General features: G+C 33.8%; 1 protein-coding gene across 1 annotated transcript in view; it reads right to left on the reverse strand.

Annotated features, from left to right (window-relative positions):
- Positions 1 to 2,592: 2,592 nt before the first annotated feature.
- The window catches only part of KHDRBS2 (KH RNA binding domain containing, signal transduction associated 2), a 542,862-nt gene continuing 526,213 nt past the window's right edge, over positions 2,593 to 19,241 (reverse strand). The window contains exons 11-13 of the transcript XR_011235523.1: positions 11,183 to 11,265; positions 9,287 to 9,320; positions 2,593 to 2,658 (exon numbers count right to left, since the gene is read on the reverse strand). The gene's annotated coding sequence lies outside the window, so the exon portion shown is untranslated. The remainder of the gene's footprint in view (positions 2,659 to 9,286; positions 9,321 to 11,182; positions 11,266 to 19,241) is intronic.

Here is a 19,241-nt window from a genome sequence, read left to right on the forward strand (position 1 = left end):
TCTGTCAATATTTTTTTTTTTTCCTTGAGACAGAGTCTCACTTTGTTGCCCAGGCTAGAGTGCCATGTCGTCAGCCTAGCTCACAGCAACCTCTAACTCCTGGGCTCAACCAATCCTTCTGCCTCAGCCTCCCGAGTAGCTGGGACTACAGGCATGCACCACTATGCCTGGCTCATTTTTTCTATATATTTTTAGTTGTCCATATAATTTCTTTCTATTTTTAGTAGAGACAGGGGTCTCGCTCTTGCTCAGGTTGGTCTCAAACTCCTGACCTCGAACGATCCTCTTGTCTCAGCCTCTCAGAGTGCTAGGATTACAGGCGTGAGCCACCACGCCCGGCCCTATCTGTCAATATTTTGCTAGGTTATCTTCTCATTTTACTTATATCCCCTTCCCACAGGTTCTCCATACAACAACCAGGGTCATCTTTTGAAACATGTATCAGATCATGCTAGCTGCTTATTTGATACCTTGCAACAGTACCCTGTTGCACACTGAGAACATCCCAGTCAGAAAACTCTACATGATCCCACCTAGTTCTTCTCACGTGGTTCTCCCCATTGCTAGCCAGTGTCCAGCAACAGACTCAGTGACCTGTGCACGTTCTTTTCCACACCACGGCCTCTGCCGTTCTTTCTGCCTGCAATGTGTTCTTCTCTCAGCAATTTGTATGGTACATTCCTTTTCTTTCTTCAGATGTTGCTTAAATGTCACTTCCCTCAGAGAGGCTCTCTGTAATTGTCTTGCCTAATATTTCTCTCAACCTCTCCACCTCCCACCCCCATTACTCTGTATCCATGTATTTCTGGCACAGCAATGATCTCAATTTGTAATTGAAATATTACGTGCTCTGTTTATTGCTCCAAAGCCTCTCTAGACTCTAGGCTTCATGAAAGCAGAGACTTTGTCTGTCTTGTTAAACTGCTTTTTGGGTTGTTATCAAAAGATATCTAGTGCAGTGCCTGGCACATAATAGAATCTAAATATTTGTTAAATGAAATACATGCATACATTCATAAAGAATAAATAAGTGAGTAAGGGCATGGTCTCTTTGTTTTTTTAAGAGCAAGGATGTTATGATATTATGCTGTCCAGTGAAACAATATGAAAGACCCAATAATGCCAAAAAGTAGACTGTAATCAGTTGTCCTCTAAATATTTTAGATCAAAGCAGATAAAACAAGAGTAATCTTCATCATTAGGTGTTTAAAAGATATATAAAGAAACATTTTCTATTGACACTAAGAACCAAAAAGAAAAACTGTTTACAAGGGGACATAACAATATCTAAGAATCCTGACTTTCTACCATGTGTTTTTACATTTGTAATGAATCTGTGGCTATCATATCACTATTACTTATGTGCACATTCTCCCTCTGTTTTTTTTCTTTCTCAGTCTTATGGAAATTTATCCATTCTGTATCCAACCTGTCTTAATTTGAAGATGGCAAAAATAATAATACAAAGAAAAAGAATATGATTGGTGTACATTTATTGTTTCCTATGTGCCAGGCATTATTTTAAGGGCTTTGCATGTTCTAACTTATTTAATTCTCAAAAGAATCCCTATGAGTTGGTACAGGTGGAGCGTCTCTTATTTAAAATGCTTGGGACCAGAAGTATTTTGGATCCCAGATTTTTTTAGATTTTGGAATATTTGCATATACATGATGAGATATCTTGGATTTCAAACCCAAGTCTAAACACAGAATTTATTTATACACACCTTATACACATAGCTTGAAGGTAATTTCATTTTTCCCCTTGGGGCTCTGAATAAACTGTGTGTTGTGCTACTGCATTTTGACTGTGACCTGTCACATGAGGTCAGGTGTGAAATTTTCCACTCAAAAAGTTTCGGATTTTGGAGCAATCTGGATTTTGAAGTTTTGAATTAGGGATGCTCATCCTGTAATATAATGATCTCCATTTTACATATGAGAAGCAGAAGCAAAGTAAGGTTATGTAACTTGACTATGAGCTCACAGCTAGAAAACAGTGGAGCTAGGATTTGAAATCAGGCAGTCTGGCTCACAGTCCTTGCCGTTAGTCAGGACACTCTACTGGATATTCCTGTAATTATGCCCCATTCTTTCTTTTCAGTCATCATAATGTTTTATTTAGGAGAAAAGAGTATATATTCTAAACATACCAGGATTGTGCTGGTAGAGTAGAAATAGGAGGTTCCAACAGTAAATGTAAGAATGTCCCATGTCCTATTAGATTTTTTGCTATACTATTTGGAAATCATTATCTTTTTAATTAAAATATTTGTAGTTTTTATAAGTGGGTAGCACCAACAATGGACAGCAGAGATTTTCTTGTCTACGCTTTTGCCTCTCCAGGTAAAAATAAACCAAGATGTCTGGGAGCCTCTTTGTGGGAGGAGACAGATTATAAACCTATGAAATTCTGGAGTGGAGAGAAGAAAATTGACTCCTTTTTTTCTTTTGCTTCTAGTTCCCTCCTTTCTACACTTTTTGTTCAGTAAAACTTAAGAGCTGATGTAATTAATGATTGGAAAGTATTCTGTGCTTTCATAGATTCGTTCATTCACGTTTTATTTATTCAACAAATATTTGTTAGTACCTACTCTGTGCCAGGCTCTGTGTTAGGCTTGGGTGTTTAGTGGTGAAGCAAGTTGAGGAGAAGAAAATCTGTGGAGGAAAAGAATGGAAACATGAAACACATACATATGCACACTCATACGTATGGTGTTTTATGTACATATTGCTTATACATACACATGCATACACTTTATATCTACTATGTATTTTACATGGTTATGAATTAAAATTTTATATGCTTATCCTATACATACTTTACATATGTATATAATTACAAATTATCATAAGTGCTATGAAGGAAATGAACAGGTTCTGTGACAGAGAACCAATTATTGATGGGAACTGCTAGAAGAGCAATAGTGAGTCCCTGGGGAGCAGTACATTAGGGATATTTCTGGATTCAAAGAAAAGCGGCAGAGGGGTCTTAAAATCCTTCTGCTACCCAGCCTAGCTCACAGAATCTCTGCCCTGGAATAAAGGAACCAACCAGAGCTATGTCTGTGTGGGTGAGCTAATGCCCGTGGATCTAGCTGCAGAGTGCGCAAATCAGCATGTCCATTTGATAAGGAACTAAAAATATCAGCATAGATATTGGTGAAATGTAGAAGACATTTAGTTCATAAGCCTATGTTGTGAACATGCTGTGAGGAGCTATAAAAGAAAAAACACCTTTGACTGCAAAGCTCTGAGTCTAATTGGGTAGAATAAACAGATGCATGAGAAAAGACACTGGAGGCAATGGACCAAAATGTGCAAAGAGAGCCATTATAAATGGAATAAACAGAGCACGGCTGAGCTCATCCTTTTTAGAGGAAATGAGTTAGAGACATGGCATTTACTTAATTCATGGTGGAGGCAGTACAAATGTATTTAGATAGACATTGAAAATAAGGGCTTAAATTTAAGAAGACAAAACAGAAAGAAAATGCAACTTCTAGTGAAGAATGTAAACTAGGTAAAAGATTTGGAAAGCTTTGTCCTAAACTAGTGACAGTGCTACTGTTCCCCTTATGTGTCTGTTTATCTTACGTATCAATGTTGTTCAACAAAGATATATAAGTACTTTTATGGACACGGTGCAGACAACTAGGCATCTTGTGAAATAACCAGCCTGTTATATGTTGTAAAATATCATATATGTATGTATATGTAATATACATGTATATATGTAAAATACATGTATATATGTAAAATATCCCTAGTACTAAAAATATTTTAAAATACAAACCTTCCAGTCAAAGGATCCTAATACTAATTTTCATCCAGTGTGAGAGATTTTGGAACTTTCAGAGTGTTGTTTAGAAAACAATTTAACCAATATGTTTTGAAAGATTCCTAAGTGCAAAGGAAATTAGTGGATACTAGGGCTGCAAGGATGAAATACGGTCTTGTCTTTATGGAGCTTAAAGTTTCATGAGAAGCAGAGAGAGTGGTGAATGTGTCACTTCATAAAATGCACTATGGTGGCACAAACAGGGCTGCAAGCAATGTCACCCAGATGAAGAGTGGGAGACTACAGGGAACATTCCTGGAAAGCCGGTTATTTGGCTGAGAATTTATAACACAACAAAAGAAAATAAAAGGAAAAGATCATTTCAGGAAGAGGGAACAGTCTAACAGGATGGGTATACAGAAAAAGTGTGGAAAACTTTACAAAACATTATTTTTAGCAACTCAGCATTAATGCACATTTCAATGTTCAAAGTCCAAAATAAGTTTAACAAGTACATGAACTAAAACAACCCCAATTTGACACTTTTGGATTAAGATTGTATTTATAAAACTAATTTAAGCTTTTAAGATATGAAATTGCTTTATGGCCCAAATTTCCTTCCTTGAAAAGAAAGCAGAAGGAATAGAATTTTAGGATAATAATAAGTACCAGGTCTATATTCCAATCTTGTCATTCGCACATGTGGAAATGGATCTGGAGACCCTGCCATCCTTTGTAACTTATAGGAAGGGCACTAACATTCGATAGACCAACCACCTGTAAACCTGCAGTGAATTTGAGGGATGTGGCCTTAGGAAGGGGGAAAGGCTAAGTTAATAATGAAGTGCAATGGTTGAGTGTCTTGTGTCACTAAGTTTAGCAGAAACAAACAAACAAAATCTCCCTGCCAACTTCTCAGGGACATAGCGCAGAGCAGGCTCAAGGTTGACTCATCACTAAAGTAAAGTAAGGGAGCTGCAAAGGGACAGTGACTTCGGAGTTCATGCACCAGAGGGTCTCTGAAATCTTTATGATGGTGCAGGAGAACAGCACTTCTAACCGTGTTGCTTGCCTGCAAATTCAGTATGGGCAAATGTCCTTTGTCAGCCTCTTGGATCAATCAGGGTTCAATTAAGAAAACAAAGTTCACTTGGAATATTGAAATGAAAAGACTGTAATGCAGGGAATTGATTAAAGGAGGAAACGAGTGATGAAAAAGACAGAAAGGCTAGCCAGAGAGAAGTGAAGCAACTCAGAAATCAGTAAGAGGAGCAAGCCATAACCAAGCCTGGGCTGGAGGGAAGCAGGACAGGTGCTGCTACTGTAACTAACACAGGAGCCTTAGATTAAGGCTGGGAATTGGAACTGGGGCAGATTTGAGTAGTGAGAGGCGGAGCAGGGAACAGACATAGCTACTGCTCAGAAGAGGCTGGAGGCAAAGTGAGTGATGGGACAGATACCCTGGCTTCTCCCTTCTTCCCAATCTCCAAGTCTCCTTGGAGACCCCACCAGAGTCCCCACTCCCAAACTCCATTGGCAGAAGCCAGCTGCAAGCCAGCTAGACAACTCTCTGGGAAAGGAAACCTGGCCGGAGTGAGGGTGTCAGAATTCCCTCCCCCTAATTTAGCCAGAGGAAGGGCAAAGAATGCATTCAAGGGCAAACACAGAAATAGCACAAAACCCAATTAAGAGAGTTTAAGTTATAGCATCTTTAAGCCATGTCTCCCCTTTTCTCTGCTTTGCTTGGCCAGAGGTCAATAAGAAATGGTAAAATCTGCATGCACAATGAAAAAATTAGTTTTAATTTGGCTAGAAATGCTCATCAGAGTAGACAAACTGATTTTTTTTCTCTAAAAGAAATTGTATGTTAATATCCTATTTTGTAAACTTAGTCTACATGGAAGATTTTCTGTTCCTTGTACATTTTACACATCAAAAAAAATCCTTGAATTATGAAACAAAGCCTTATTTGCCTAAATTCCCATGCTGGCCTGACACTGAAATGTGGGGTTTGTTTTGAGTCTTTGTACATACAGTGACCTGAGGTATTCTGATAAATGCCATCGCCTAAAACTATGCAGTAGGAAGTCTGGGCACCATCTGGGTTTGTTTCTGCAGGAGCAGTAACTGCCTAGAGAGAAATCTGATGCTCATTTCAGAGATGCAGTATAAACAAAACTCAAGATGATGCCTTTAACATAATTATTCCACCTTTCATTTACATAGTGCTTTATTCATTTCAAAGTCATTTGATGTGCTTTCATTTAACAGATCTTTGTAAAACTTGTGGAAGTTGGGTATGGGCTTCTAAAAGATATAAAAGCTTACCAAGGAAAATAACACTGAAATTAGGAAGTCTTTTAGAAGACTGTAGAAAACTGTATTAGCCTCATCTGTTGATGGTAACTGGATATAGATATTGAGCACATTCTCTGTGCCAGGCACTTTTTTGAGTATATCATATGTATTAACTCATTTAATCATCAAAACAATCCCATGGAGTTCTCATTTTAGAGATAAGAAGACAAAAGGACAGGGAGGATAAATGACAGCTGATACAAGATTTGAGCGTAGGTAGTCTAACAAAATGCTGTTTCTCTTAAGCAGTGTCTTCTTTAAATATTTGCTCAGCAAGAAACCTTCCTAATTACAGAAACATATTTATTATTGGGTCCCTTTTGTTCTTCTAAAATGTATGTGAAACTCAGAGTTGTGCTGGTAAACTGGCTCACTGGCTCTCTGTAAAAGAAAAAAAAAATCCCTGATTTTGTAACATTTTCCAATTTCCATGGTATAAATAGACTTACCAAGGTCCACTTCAAGCTACCAAAGGGAAGTCACTGAAGTCTAGTTGAGGAAAGCTGCACACATTTGGATCTCATCGGCTAGTAAGAGCTGTCCCAGCACACAATCAGATGATTATAAAATTACTATTGTATTTCAGATGACATGTGTACCATGGATGTGATGGTTTACTCTTGAAATATTCTTAAACAGGAATTCATTTGATTTTCAGCTGTTTTATGCAATTCAGTATGAATTAACTTATTTTGGGTATGTTCTTGCTCAATCACTGCTTACAAAGAATTATGTAATCATGTTATTTGTTAATCAGGCTTATCTGGGGTGAGGCATTCATTGACATACACCTGGAGAAAGGAGCAAGGAGGCCAAAAAATTGCAACTATTCATAAGACGGGCCAGTAGATAAGGTAGGTCAGCATCCCCTACCTTTTTTGCACCAGGGACTGGTTTCATGTAAGACAATTTTTCCATGGAGGAGGCAGAGCTCAGGCAATGATGTGAACAATGGGGAGTGGCTGTAAATACAGATGAAGCTTCACTCATTCGCCCTCCTAAGTGCCATGGAAGATAATTTTTCCACAGACTGGAGATGGGGAAACTCAGGCTACAGACCAGTACCAGAGCTTGGGGACCGCAACAGATCAGAGGCTTCCTACACTGTGACAAAAGCTTCTTCCCAAGCTCCATCTTCTGGATCTTACCTACCCCTTTCCTAATACTAAATAGGCAGCTGTTTTTATTATCAAAGCTGTCTCACATTAAAAATGTTTTACAGATACCTGTCCCCAACTAAGCATTATACGAGGACTTTCACTCTCCCCTTTATTCTTGAAAACAGTATGATAAAATCAAAGCTTTCTGTCATCAGCTCACCATACTCTTTTCTCATTTGTGTTTTGTTTTCATTCTTACTATTTCCCCCGATGAAACTGTTTTGAAAAGCATTATAAAATTCCACTGTGGAAATGTAAACATCTGACATTTTTTTCTACAATAACAACAAACAGCAACAAAAAGCAAATGAAGCTTGGCTTGACTGGTGCTGGGGAGGCCGTAATGTAGAGTAAGATAAAGATTCTTAGTGATCTTGTGGTCATGCCTTTAAAGCTCTGTTAACAACCCAAACCCAAACAGTGACAAAACAACCCTGTCCTACAAAAAAATGTGGGTGACAGATAGAGCTTGGGAAAGCCTGGGCAAGCTTTGAAAGCCTTCCTCCTGCTGGTGAATGGGTTTGGTGACCTTTCTGCCTCCTGTGGAAAATCTGGTCTGAGAAGAGGGGTTTACCAGCTGTTCTGGGCATAAACTTGGAAGGAAAACGCTCCCACTGTTAAGATGCATGCAACTCTCCTTTGCTTTTGCACCTTTCTTCCATTCTCTTCAGTGTTTTTCTTCAAAAGAAAAAGCCTAAAAGCTTACTCCTATAAGCTAAAGAGTGTCAAAGTCTTTGCAAGCTCATTGGTTCCAGGTTAAGAAACAAATAAATAAACAAACCAAAACCTTTATAGCAAGAATATTTAATCCTTCAAATGGAGACCATTGAAATTTGTCCCACAAAGTGGAATAAATAAACCAAGTATATCCAAACATGTCATTCATTCAGCAAACAAACATATATTATAAATATTCTGGATAACAATTCCTATGCTAAAGATCTAAGAATCCAAATTTGAATAAAACCTGAATCTTGCCCTTTGGTAGTTTGCAGTCTAAACTGTGTTTACCAGCTGTGATTAAATTTCTTTATTATTGATATTAATATAAATCTATAATATATAAGCTTTCAGTCAAGCTTTTAAACCAGATTTTCATAGAGACACATCATAGATATATTAGAAAACAATTGCACATTTCTAGGTATTTATTGTTATAAGTTTCATTATCTATTCAAGAACAAGCTAACTAGGGATCTGAAATGCATTAAAAAACCCCTTAAAGACAGGATTTTATTTTGAGCTAAAAAAGTAAAAGAAAAAAAATTCTCACTTACCTATGTCCATATCTGACCTTCCTTTCAAACCTAATCTCTTCTATAAAGTCATCTTTTAAAATCTCAGCCCAAATTAACTTTTTAAATTTGCATAATTAACATGTTAATATGCTCCACATATATTTTAATCCAGTGGTTGTTATTCAAGTACATGTCAGAATCACCTGCAGAATTTTAAAAATACACATTTCCAGGCTATAGCCTCAGAAACGTACTTAGTCAATGCAGGTAGTATCCTGGCATCTGCTTCGTTAATATATATTATACCTGATGCTGATATGCACATCCAGGTAAGATTTATCACTGCTCAGATTATGCTATACAATTTGGCATCTAACAACAGCACACAATCCATATTTGTGCCTTTATATTCTTGTATCCCCAAGTGAATTGTAATCATGTTTTGAGATAGGCACAGACTTACATTTACTTCGTTCTCTGCGGCACACAGAACTTAACTCTGCACTAGCAAGAATTTCCACGTTGTCTGTTTGAAAAATTACAAGGCATTTCCTTTCAACAACCTCTATATAACAATATCATATCTGTTTTTATATTCATATTCTTTATACAGTGGTGGAACAAATTTGATTATGAGCAAGTATTTATTCATCTTTACTTAATATTGCTTTTGAGAAGGGTTTCTAAATTAGAGCAAGCCCTAGAGTTTCAGAGATGAGTTCTCTCTCTAGCATGGTAGTGACACTTACATTGGTTCAAACCCGGATTCTCTTCTTATTTGGCCTATGGTAAGAGGAAAAACAGCAATAACAAAAATATTTAAAAGTATGTTAAGTGCATGCCAGTATTAAGACCTCAATGCACAATAGTTAATATAAATATGAAGGATTAGGGAAGTCACTTTGCCCCAAGAATTTTTCTTTGCATCCAGTTTCTGTGTCTTATATCCTGCTAATCAGTTACTCCAAGAGACATCGAGGCACAGAATGTCAGAGCTGGAGAGGCCTGTTGACAGGATTTAATCCCCCAAGGTTCAATTTTAACCTATGAACCGATTTAGAGCTAATAGCTAAAGCAATTCATACACATTCATGGGGTTCGAATATTCTGCTTTGCAGAGCAGTTTTAAGGGACAAAGATATAACACAGGGAAAGTCCCAAGTATGATGCCTGGCATAAACTAGTCACTCAACAAATCATAGTTATTATCATTTATATAGCACTGTCAATATCCTGAGCTAAAATATCCTGAGTTTTAGTTCAGGTCAGTACTCTTTTTCTGCCTCCTAAAATGCACTGTCTTTATAAAAATATAGTTACAACAGCTAGGAAGAGTAATAAATTAGAACTACTCATAATCTTTGAATGTATTAAAGAAAACAAAAGTTGATTATTTTTTATTGTTATTATAATATTAACATTTCAATATTATTTATAAAGTTACCATAATTTTTCATCCATACCAGGACACATCTGAGAGTGAATGGTAGTGGTAGTGACAATTATACTGGAACAACAGGTGTAAACTAGGACACATGGTCACTCTACAATATATTTTCTAGCTTAAAGCAAATTCCTAAGGGAGTGTACTATTGTGCAGGATAAGTTACAAAAAACTCTATGGAAAGAGTTTGAAAAGATGTTAAGTATGGGTCAGATTCACGATGGGCACGAATGTTAGGTGCTGTTTTCTTCCGAACTCCTCTGAGAAAAAAATAGAAGGAGGCATGATGTTTCTACAGTATTTATAACTTACCTTAATTCTTTCCTAAGATTTTTCTGGGAAATGTACTTTCATTAAAATTTTTTTATTCAAGAACTTTTAAGAAGAACTTTCTGAAATACCTTACAAAAGTTTCTGTCTCATTAAACAAATATATACACTATAATTTATGCTCTCTAAATAAGTTATTTTTTTAATACAGGGATGTATAAAGAAGAAAACCAAAACGTCTCTATTGAATCATTGATATTGCTGATCATCCACTCAGGGATTTCTGCTTTTGTTTTAGAACAAGTTAGAATTTCAGGAGGGAACAAATAATCATGGTTTTATTCTATTGGGTTCTGTTCCACTCTGCTCCATTCCATCCCATTTCATTCTACAAACATTTATTTGAAGCCCCTACGTATTGGTCCTCTCCGATAAAATTGAACTTTCCCTCTAATACAAAAAGGTGATACTTGGAAGGATGACTACGGTAACACTTCAGACAAAGGCTGTATAAAGATCCATCATGTGTGATGACGACATTTCTTCTCCACAGGAACTTTTTGTCCCCCATTCTACTTATTATCAGAAATAATGTGAACATCATATTCTCTCAATGAAATATATTTCCTTATTCATTTTTCTTTGATTTTTACTCTGTAATACAGGAATTCATAATCTCAAGTTCTGGTGATATAAGACATATAAAAATCATGTGCATATGAGAATCTACACATTATTGCTATGCTGCTATGATGTAGACTAAAACCAAAGGAGTTTCTCACTTATTTCACATTAATGTCCCACTTAGCTTCCATCTGATGCAAAGGGCTGCTTCATCCATTTAAACATTTCTGTTCAAGCCCATAATGAAGTGTTCTGTGTTTTGTAAGCAGAGTTCATAAATGAATCACAAATGGATGAAGGGACTTACCTCCACTGTTAAAAACACTGAATCTCCAAACAGCCAGTGTAAGATTTATTCCAGCTTTTGTTTTTTCTATCATACGTCTTCACCTATGGTCCCAGATGAGCAGAATAACTTTAAAGCATAATGCAGTATAGGCATCTATCAGGCATTCTCATACAGGATATCAATCCATCTCATGGCAAATTTAACAATAGTAGCAGATGTCAAGCATACTCAAAACAAAATAAATTATCCTTCCAACTTTTTTTTTATATTTAAGTGCTTTTTATACTCTGTGTTTTAGAAAAACAGTTTAAGCAGCATTCTAGCTATGATCAGTTTCTCCTGAGGAAGTTTTTTTATGAGATTGATAAAGATAATGACAAGCATTAGTCATTGCCATTAGCATAAGGCATGAGGAACACAACGATATTCATAAGCAGTTAAGACAAAGCAGTAAAAATATGACTTCCTGTGACTTGGGCAGGCTTCTGACTACAGCTGACGGCTATTTTGTAAAGTGAAACTGGTCCAAGTCTGGTAGTAGTATAGTTAATGGCATGTGCTTCATAAGACCCGATTGTTTTCTACCACAGGGTACACAGCTCAATGTCCTCTATCAATCAAAAACAAACAGTTATACTGCTAAATGGCTGTTCAATTAATGTTTATGTGCTACTTTTACATCCTGAATTATTTGACAAATAAACTTTAAGAAGTCAGTTATGAACTAAGTTCAATGGAACCTCAACTGCTATTAAAAATCCCCAGGATTCTTATAGTATCTCACACTATCAGCTAGGGAGTATGGAGTGTACATCTGTATTCAGAAAACTATACTCCTATAAGAATGAAAGAAAAATCAAAAGTTTGTAAGGAAATGATCTATGTAGCTTAAACCTTGGCACCTCAAAATTGAAAATCAAAATAGGATCAGAATGGAAATAACTGGGTCAGACTAACTCAAAGGTGAAACTTGTTTTATTGTATCAGAAATGCTCGGCTTTTGTATTTCAATTGCTTTCTTAACTTGTAATGCCTATTGATCTTTCTACTCTTCCTATAAGACGTAGCACTTTTAAAGCACAACTTGATTGGATGTATTAATTTAACACCCTTCCTTTGGTAGAAGCTTTGTAAAATTACTGAAATTATAATTTCATTGGAAGATTGCCATTTTTGAATTAACGAGGGAAAAAAGATACCTGGCTTCTGTAATTGTTTGGATATAGTATTCATCAACTGTTATCGATTCTAATATAAGAGCTCTGATGTCCCCGAACACTAGGGCAATGAGTTAATAACACCCTTTATCATCCCAAATTAATTGGGCATCATTAGATATAGGAAAAAGAAATAAAAGCAACTAGAACTGAGGAAAAGAGAGCACACACTTCCTTCTGGAAACCAGGAATCCTTTCACAGTATTTACAAATACTGAGATAGATACATATATATATTAATCATATTAATAGAACTGTAGCCATTCTCACCCATCCTACAGTTTAACATATCAACATGAGGTTCATAAACACAGACAAATGAGATGTAAGTTTAAGAGATGTCAGATGTTCTTGACAACTTCCCACCAAGAACACAACTGAGAAATGACAAAGTTATCATCTACCTGGTTGATGGAAGTTTAAAGCTGACTGCTTTTGATTATAAGGCAATGAGCCTTTCGGTTTTTAGTTTATTTTGTATTTCTTAAACACTATTTCATTGAAACATATGAAGTTAAATTGATTTGAATTTGATTAGTTTAGAACTATAATTTTATTTTTTGTGACAAATAAAAGGTGGTTCTACATTTAGAAACATTTTAGGTGAGCAATTGACTTTTAATTTTTAAATGTACATTTGATACTAAATAAGGCTTATTTGTAATTTAACTGGATATAGTTTCTCTAATTTTACATATTGTTAGCCAATAATTCATATTCTAATTCATGTTTGGTCTATTTTTGAAGCTACTGAGCAAATAACACATGACATAAAAATTTGAATATGTTCAGTGGGTATTTCATAAATAAATTGATCATGAATGAAATAATAAATCCTCAATTTTACTTCTAATTAAAAATCAATATATATACTCTGGTTTCTCTTCAGATCGTATAAATATTCGCCTTTTACTAAAAATCAATATAGTATGTTTCCCCATTTATTTTATAGCTTATTTTTATATATCCAAAATTTAAGTAAAAAAATATTTAAGGAAATAGAGTGTTTAGAATAAGCTTTGGGTGTTATGTTAATACATTATAAGATATAAATCATTAGTGCCAAATGTTGCCAGACTGTTGGGAAATATTTAAGTGTTTTATGTTATCCATTTTTTCTATTAACTCCAATATAAGGATATGTTTTGAAATGTAAGAGGAATTGCATATCTTATAAGTAATACTTATATTCTCCACAAAGGCAAAGTAGAAGAGAGAGTTGACAAATTGTTTGCTAATTTTGGTAAGTGTCCTATCTTGAATAGATGATCAGTTCTGTAGATAATACTTATTTCTAAACTTTACTGTTTAAATGTAGGAAAAAAATAAATTTTCAAATCTGCCTAATCAATAAAATTAGAGGCAGGGTAAGTATATGATAAAAGAAATAGAAAATTTACACAAGGTTCCAATAAAGTCTAAAATAACAATATTATTTATTTACTTAAGTTATAAGAAAATCTGAATATCTTTTGAAGGAACAAGTATACTCAGCATTAAGAGATTATTAAATTGATATTCTGTGCAATATAATACCATAATAATACTTTATTTTGTTTTTACTTTTAATCATAAAGATTATTCATAGCTTAGTTTTTACTCCAGTAATTTGATTTTGAAAGTTAATCCTGTCATAATATGTAGTCATCAACAAATTAACAGGCTGTTCCTAGTTCAGAAATTTTTATTCTCAAATTCTGATTTCTTATCTATTTGTACATTAAAGGCAATTAAGAATAAATAAAGTACTATACTTAGGAACCAATAGTCTGATAAGTTGAATTATTATATTTTGATGTTATCTATGGTCTTATCAAGAACAAAACTATTAGTTATATATGCAAATCATTTGAGAACTGAAATAAGTGTCATTTCAACTACTTGATCAATCTATAAAATTGACTGCAGCTACGATACATTAATGTCATCACCTAGGGTTATTTTGAGAAATAAGGCACACTTCCACTGAAATAAAATGAAGTCTAATTAGGAAATAAATGAAATAAAGCATTTATAATATATCCTCACATTTTAAAATACAATCCAGCCTCAGAAGAGAATGAAATAATGTCTAATTAGATATTACCAAAAATCATTATCAAATAACTTATCTTTATAAATAAGTACACACTCTAGAAACACTCTGTAGCATGTTAAAAATCTTACTGTTTTTATTATTATTGTTTTGCTGTGAACATTGCAGACATAATTAAAGTCATCTCTTACTTATACTGTATTTCTAGACCCTACCACTGGAGGGTAGGGATAGGTGGTGGGGATCATCTCATACCCAAATACATGTGTTTGTTTCACAATTTGCAACTTAGGCGTTACCTTTTCTTACTACAAAAGTGCATTTCCTGATCTTGGCAATTCTACCAGACTCTGAAGTGTAGAGCACAGTGCAGCTATCTGACCACAGGAGTAAAAATTCAGGAACTTATGTCAGATTTAGAAATGAGGTTTGACCCGAAAACTGAGTAAGTCTAAGACTCTCAAATATGTTGGTTTTATATTGGAAAAGGAGCTACTATATTTTCTGCACAGTGTAATATAACAGGTTAATTGCAAAACATCAAGATCTGTATTGATTTGCCTTGTATTGCTTCAACAGTGGGTTTGTGACAAATAGGTATTTCTGGGTCCTTGCAATGCACTTTAGCAATAAAGGTGGACAGAGATAAATTGGAAAACAGCAAATCCTCCACATGGTTACACTCTTATGGAAGAAGCCCAAGTCTCTGAACTGCTACATGAAATTGTATAGTATAATAAATTAAATGAAGATCGACTGCTGACCTGTTTAATTTAGACCCAAACCTTTTGGGCTCTTTTCCTCAAAAGCAGGGTTCTTGGTTGAAAATTAGAAAATTGCTGCGAATTTTCTGGCTCTTGCAAACCCAACCAAAATTAGATTTTTAAACTCACAGGACATTTAAAAATTTCAATTATCCAAAAGTCAGAAAGATTCTTTTTTTTTTTTTTTTTAAGATGAAAGGACTAATGTAAGTATAGAAAAATAATGGCCAAAGTTATGCTAATTCTTATCTACTGGTAGAATAACAACCTAATTTCTTTCTTTTGAACTTCTTGTAATCATAGATGCTAAAGAAATGAAATCACAATTTTGACATACTTTAAATCTCAATTGGAATGTTTCCACTTATTTCTTACTTAGCATAAAGCTTTTAATTAATTTCAATTCCATTCTTTCCCAGCTAAAATCAGGACAGAAATTATTACTTAATTTAGATTTTACAAATTTAATGTACCCTTTTATAATCACTGATTTTGAATAATTTCATATGCCTCTGACACCAATATGCTATTTTTTAAAGTATTCAATATTATGGTGTGCCTGTAGAAAGCATGTAAATATCAATTATTAGGGTTATGAGTAAACGTTTTTACATATAGAAAAAATTTCAATACTTTTAGATAACTTGAAGTGTACTTTATAAATAGATATTTAATAATTACTGCACATGAAGAGTGTTGTTCATGCAACCTTGATTAATCTCTCTTCCACCATTAAACACTATCATGTACAAAAATGAGAAGGTTAATTATCTTGGAGGGGATAATGTTTCAGCCCAAATCCCACCATGTAGAATTCATGTGATTTTTGGACAAATTTCTTAACCTGTGAAATTTGTTTTCTTATCTTTAAAATAAGGATAAGAAAATTTGCCCTGCTTTCTTAATATAGCTATTGTGATAACTAAATACAAGATAATAATAAATAATATACAATAATATTAAAAGTTTTAAAAAGTTATCAAGGCATACATTTATGTATGTACATGTAGCGTCATATAGAATATTAGCATTTTACATACACGTCAATATGATAATTTGCATAAATCATAAATAGTACATAAGAAATAATTATAAGACCAGAAAAAGATGGAGGCATGTTGATAGATAATTATTCATTTAGTTAAATTTGGTAAATGCCTCCCATCAGCCTGAACTAATATACTAGTTAAGACAAAAAACATTAAGCCTTTTCCTAAGATGGCTCTAACTTTTGCATTAGAAAGTAAAGCCTGGCGTTCTTTCCCAAAAATATTTGTTGGCCATCTTTAAAATAAGATGCTGCACTAGATGCAATTTTTCCTTATATGACAACTAGTAGTGTATTTAGCTCAACAGACTATTTGGCATTCACTGTAATATTTAACTGTAAATTGTCATGAGGTCACTTTCTTTTGAACCTACTTTAGTAATAGGTTATCATTATTAGTGTCATTTGCAGGGTAAAGTGTTTTCTTGGGTGATATGATGAAATGGTAGAATTAATGATGGAAAATTATGTGGATTCAGTAAATTGCTTGATTATTGGTTAAAATATGCAAACACCTCAGCGTTAACTCCTGAGAAAATTAATCGTCTTCTCCCACTTCTGAGGAATCAAATCAATTCATTACTTTTACTTGTTAGTAATTAATCTTTTAAAATATTCTATGTTTGATATTTTGTAATAATCTAAATACAAACAATAAACAACAGATTCTTACTGAGAACGTTATAGAGTTAATGCTTTCAACAGGGTCTATTTTTCATTTACAATATATAGTATATCAAACTACAAGACTCTTAAAATATAGACTGAAGGACAGTATCTCTCAAGCATCATAATTATAAAGCAATGTGGTACAATTACTTTGACATACCTTTGGCATTCATAGATTTAGAACTCCTCTCTTTTAATATCTCTGAACAATTCTGAAGGTACACAATATGCAGTACTTATAATTTTCTAAAAGTGCAAGTTTGAATTAATATACACTGTGAGAGGCTGGTGCCAATTCTTGTTCTCTACTCAACACCGGACACAGAAATTTTCTGTTGGTGAAAGTGAAAATGGTCTAAGAAAATGGTTGGAAAAGTGTAATGGTCTAAGAAGGTAATTATTCTGAGACAGATGGCAGAAGTTCCAGATATATTCAATAATGGAATGTTCTGTATTTGCTATAAAGGGAAAACATATTTTTAATTTCTAAAATTATTGCTTTATGTGATAAACTGCACATGATGGTGATTTATGAGAATTTTTAGAAGCTCTTAAGACATTACATCCCCTGAAGGATGTAAGAGGTGGTCTATCTTTTTGGTGTTTTATGTTACTACTTCTTTCATCTCAGCACTTCTAATGGGTATTTATCAGTCTTCTAGCTACATTCCTTTTCTTTCTAAATCTATTTTCCCTTATTCTCATGTTCACCTTCATTTTGGTATCTTATTATTAAGTATAATAAAGTATAAACTATATTTCAATGGTGGGTATGATAGGACAAGCGACAAACACTGACCATAGCACTTGACATGTAGTATGCACTCCATTATTTCAAATGCCTTTTTCTTCACGTTATTATTATTGAAACAATGGTACCAAATTATTGTTCATCACACTTTCATTTTTAGTCCTATCTCAATGTAAAAAATATATATGCAATATTATTATAAGATTCTTGTGTACAAACATATAATACCAGTTATGAAGACACCCAATATATATCTGTCTATGAATATAGTATTTTTCCAACTGTGTTCTAAGGCTATATTAACTGAATATTTTAGTAGAGAATATTTTTAAAATGTTTGATTTGCAAACTGATTTGTATTATATAAATATTTTTATAGATTAAACTTGTATTTATTTACACATTTGATGCATACTATGAAGGTATTTTATAATGTAAACATTTTTAGCCAGGGAAAACTAACTAATTTGGGAGAGGATATTAACTAAATTTGAGGACGATATACATATATATCTGCATAATTTTATTTAACATACTTCACAATTCTATCAGTAGGTGCTATTATTATCACCATTTTACCTATAAGGCCTCTTATCCTCGCTTGGGTGAGGCAAATACATAAAATGTAACCAAAATGTTTGTACCCTCATAATATCCTGAAATAAAAGAAAAGAAAAGAAAAGAAAAGTTAGACTTTGCTCACACTCAAGAGTGTATGCTATGGATTAATTCCATAGTGTAATAATACAACTTTACTCCTCCACACACAAGTGAAATTTATGGAAGTGGGGAGTAGCTTATTTTTTCACAAAGAGATAAAATTCAGCTCAGCTCTGAAAATTAAAATTACATATATTAATACACCAGAATCCCAGTTCAAATAAATAAATAACAAACAGCTGAAAAATGAAAAAGGAAATGAAGAAAAGGAAGACAAAGGAATTAAAGTGAACTGTAACCCAATCTATTAAAAGTTCTCTCTGAGGAACAGAATTATAGATTTTTTTTTATTTTTACTTTACATATTTACATTATACACTGTATTTTGTGTTTACCCTGAGTATGTATTACTTCTGTAATCATAAAAAAGAAGACAATGTCCAAAAAAATAGAACCTCTCCAGAAGAAAATCCTAATTCACTGTCAACTATGCCATATTCTAAGGTAATCGTTATTTGTACCCGAATGATTTACTCACTGGAAATGAAGAAAAGGCTTTAAGAACCAATTTGTGCTTTGTTAAAGGCTGTAAATGATAAAAGGATTCCAGAGTAGTTTCTCTGAAGGAATGTGATATTACTTATGATAAAAGTTATTGCCTTATAAGAAAGCATAAAGCAGCATGATTAATATTACTTTTAAATAATTATTTATAGGTCAATAAATTAATTTATATTCTTAAATCTCTAACAGGAAAGTTGAAAGAAACAATTTAAAAATTCAATTTTAATTCTATTATGAAGTGTATCTTCAGGCAATATGTAAATATAATCTTCCTTGTTTAAGGACATTTAAAATTGCCTTCATTCCAGTCACAGATTTTATGTGCTGATCTTAGTAAATCCCATAAGTTTGTTTATTTCTAATTTTAAA

This window comes from Eulemur rufifrons, chromosome 15 (genome assembly GCF_041146395.1).
Source record: "Eulemur rufifrons isolate Redbay chromosome 15, OSU_ERuf_1, whole genome shotgun sequence".
NCBI lineage: Eukaryota > Metazoa > Chordata > Mammalia > Primates > Lemuridae > Eulemur > Eulemur rufifrons.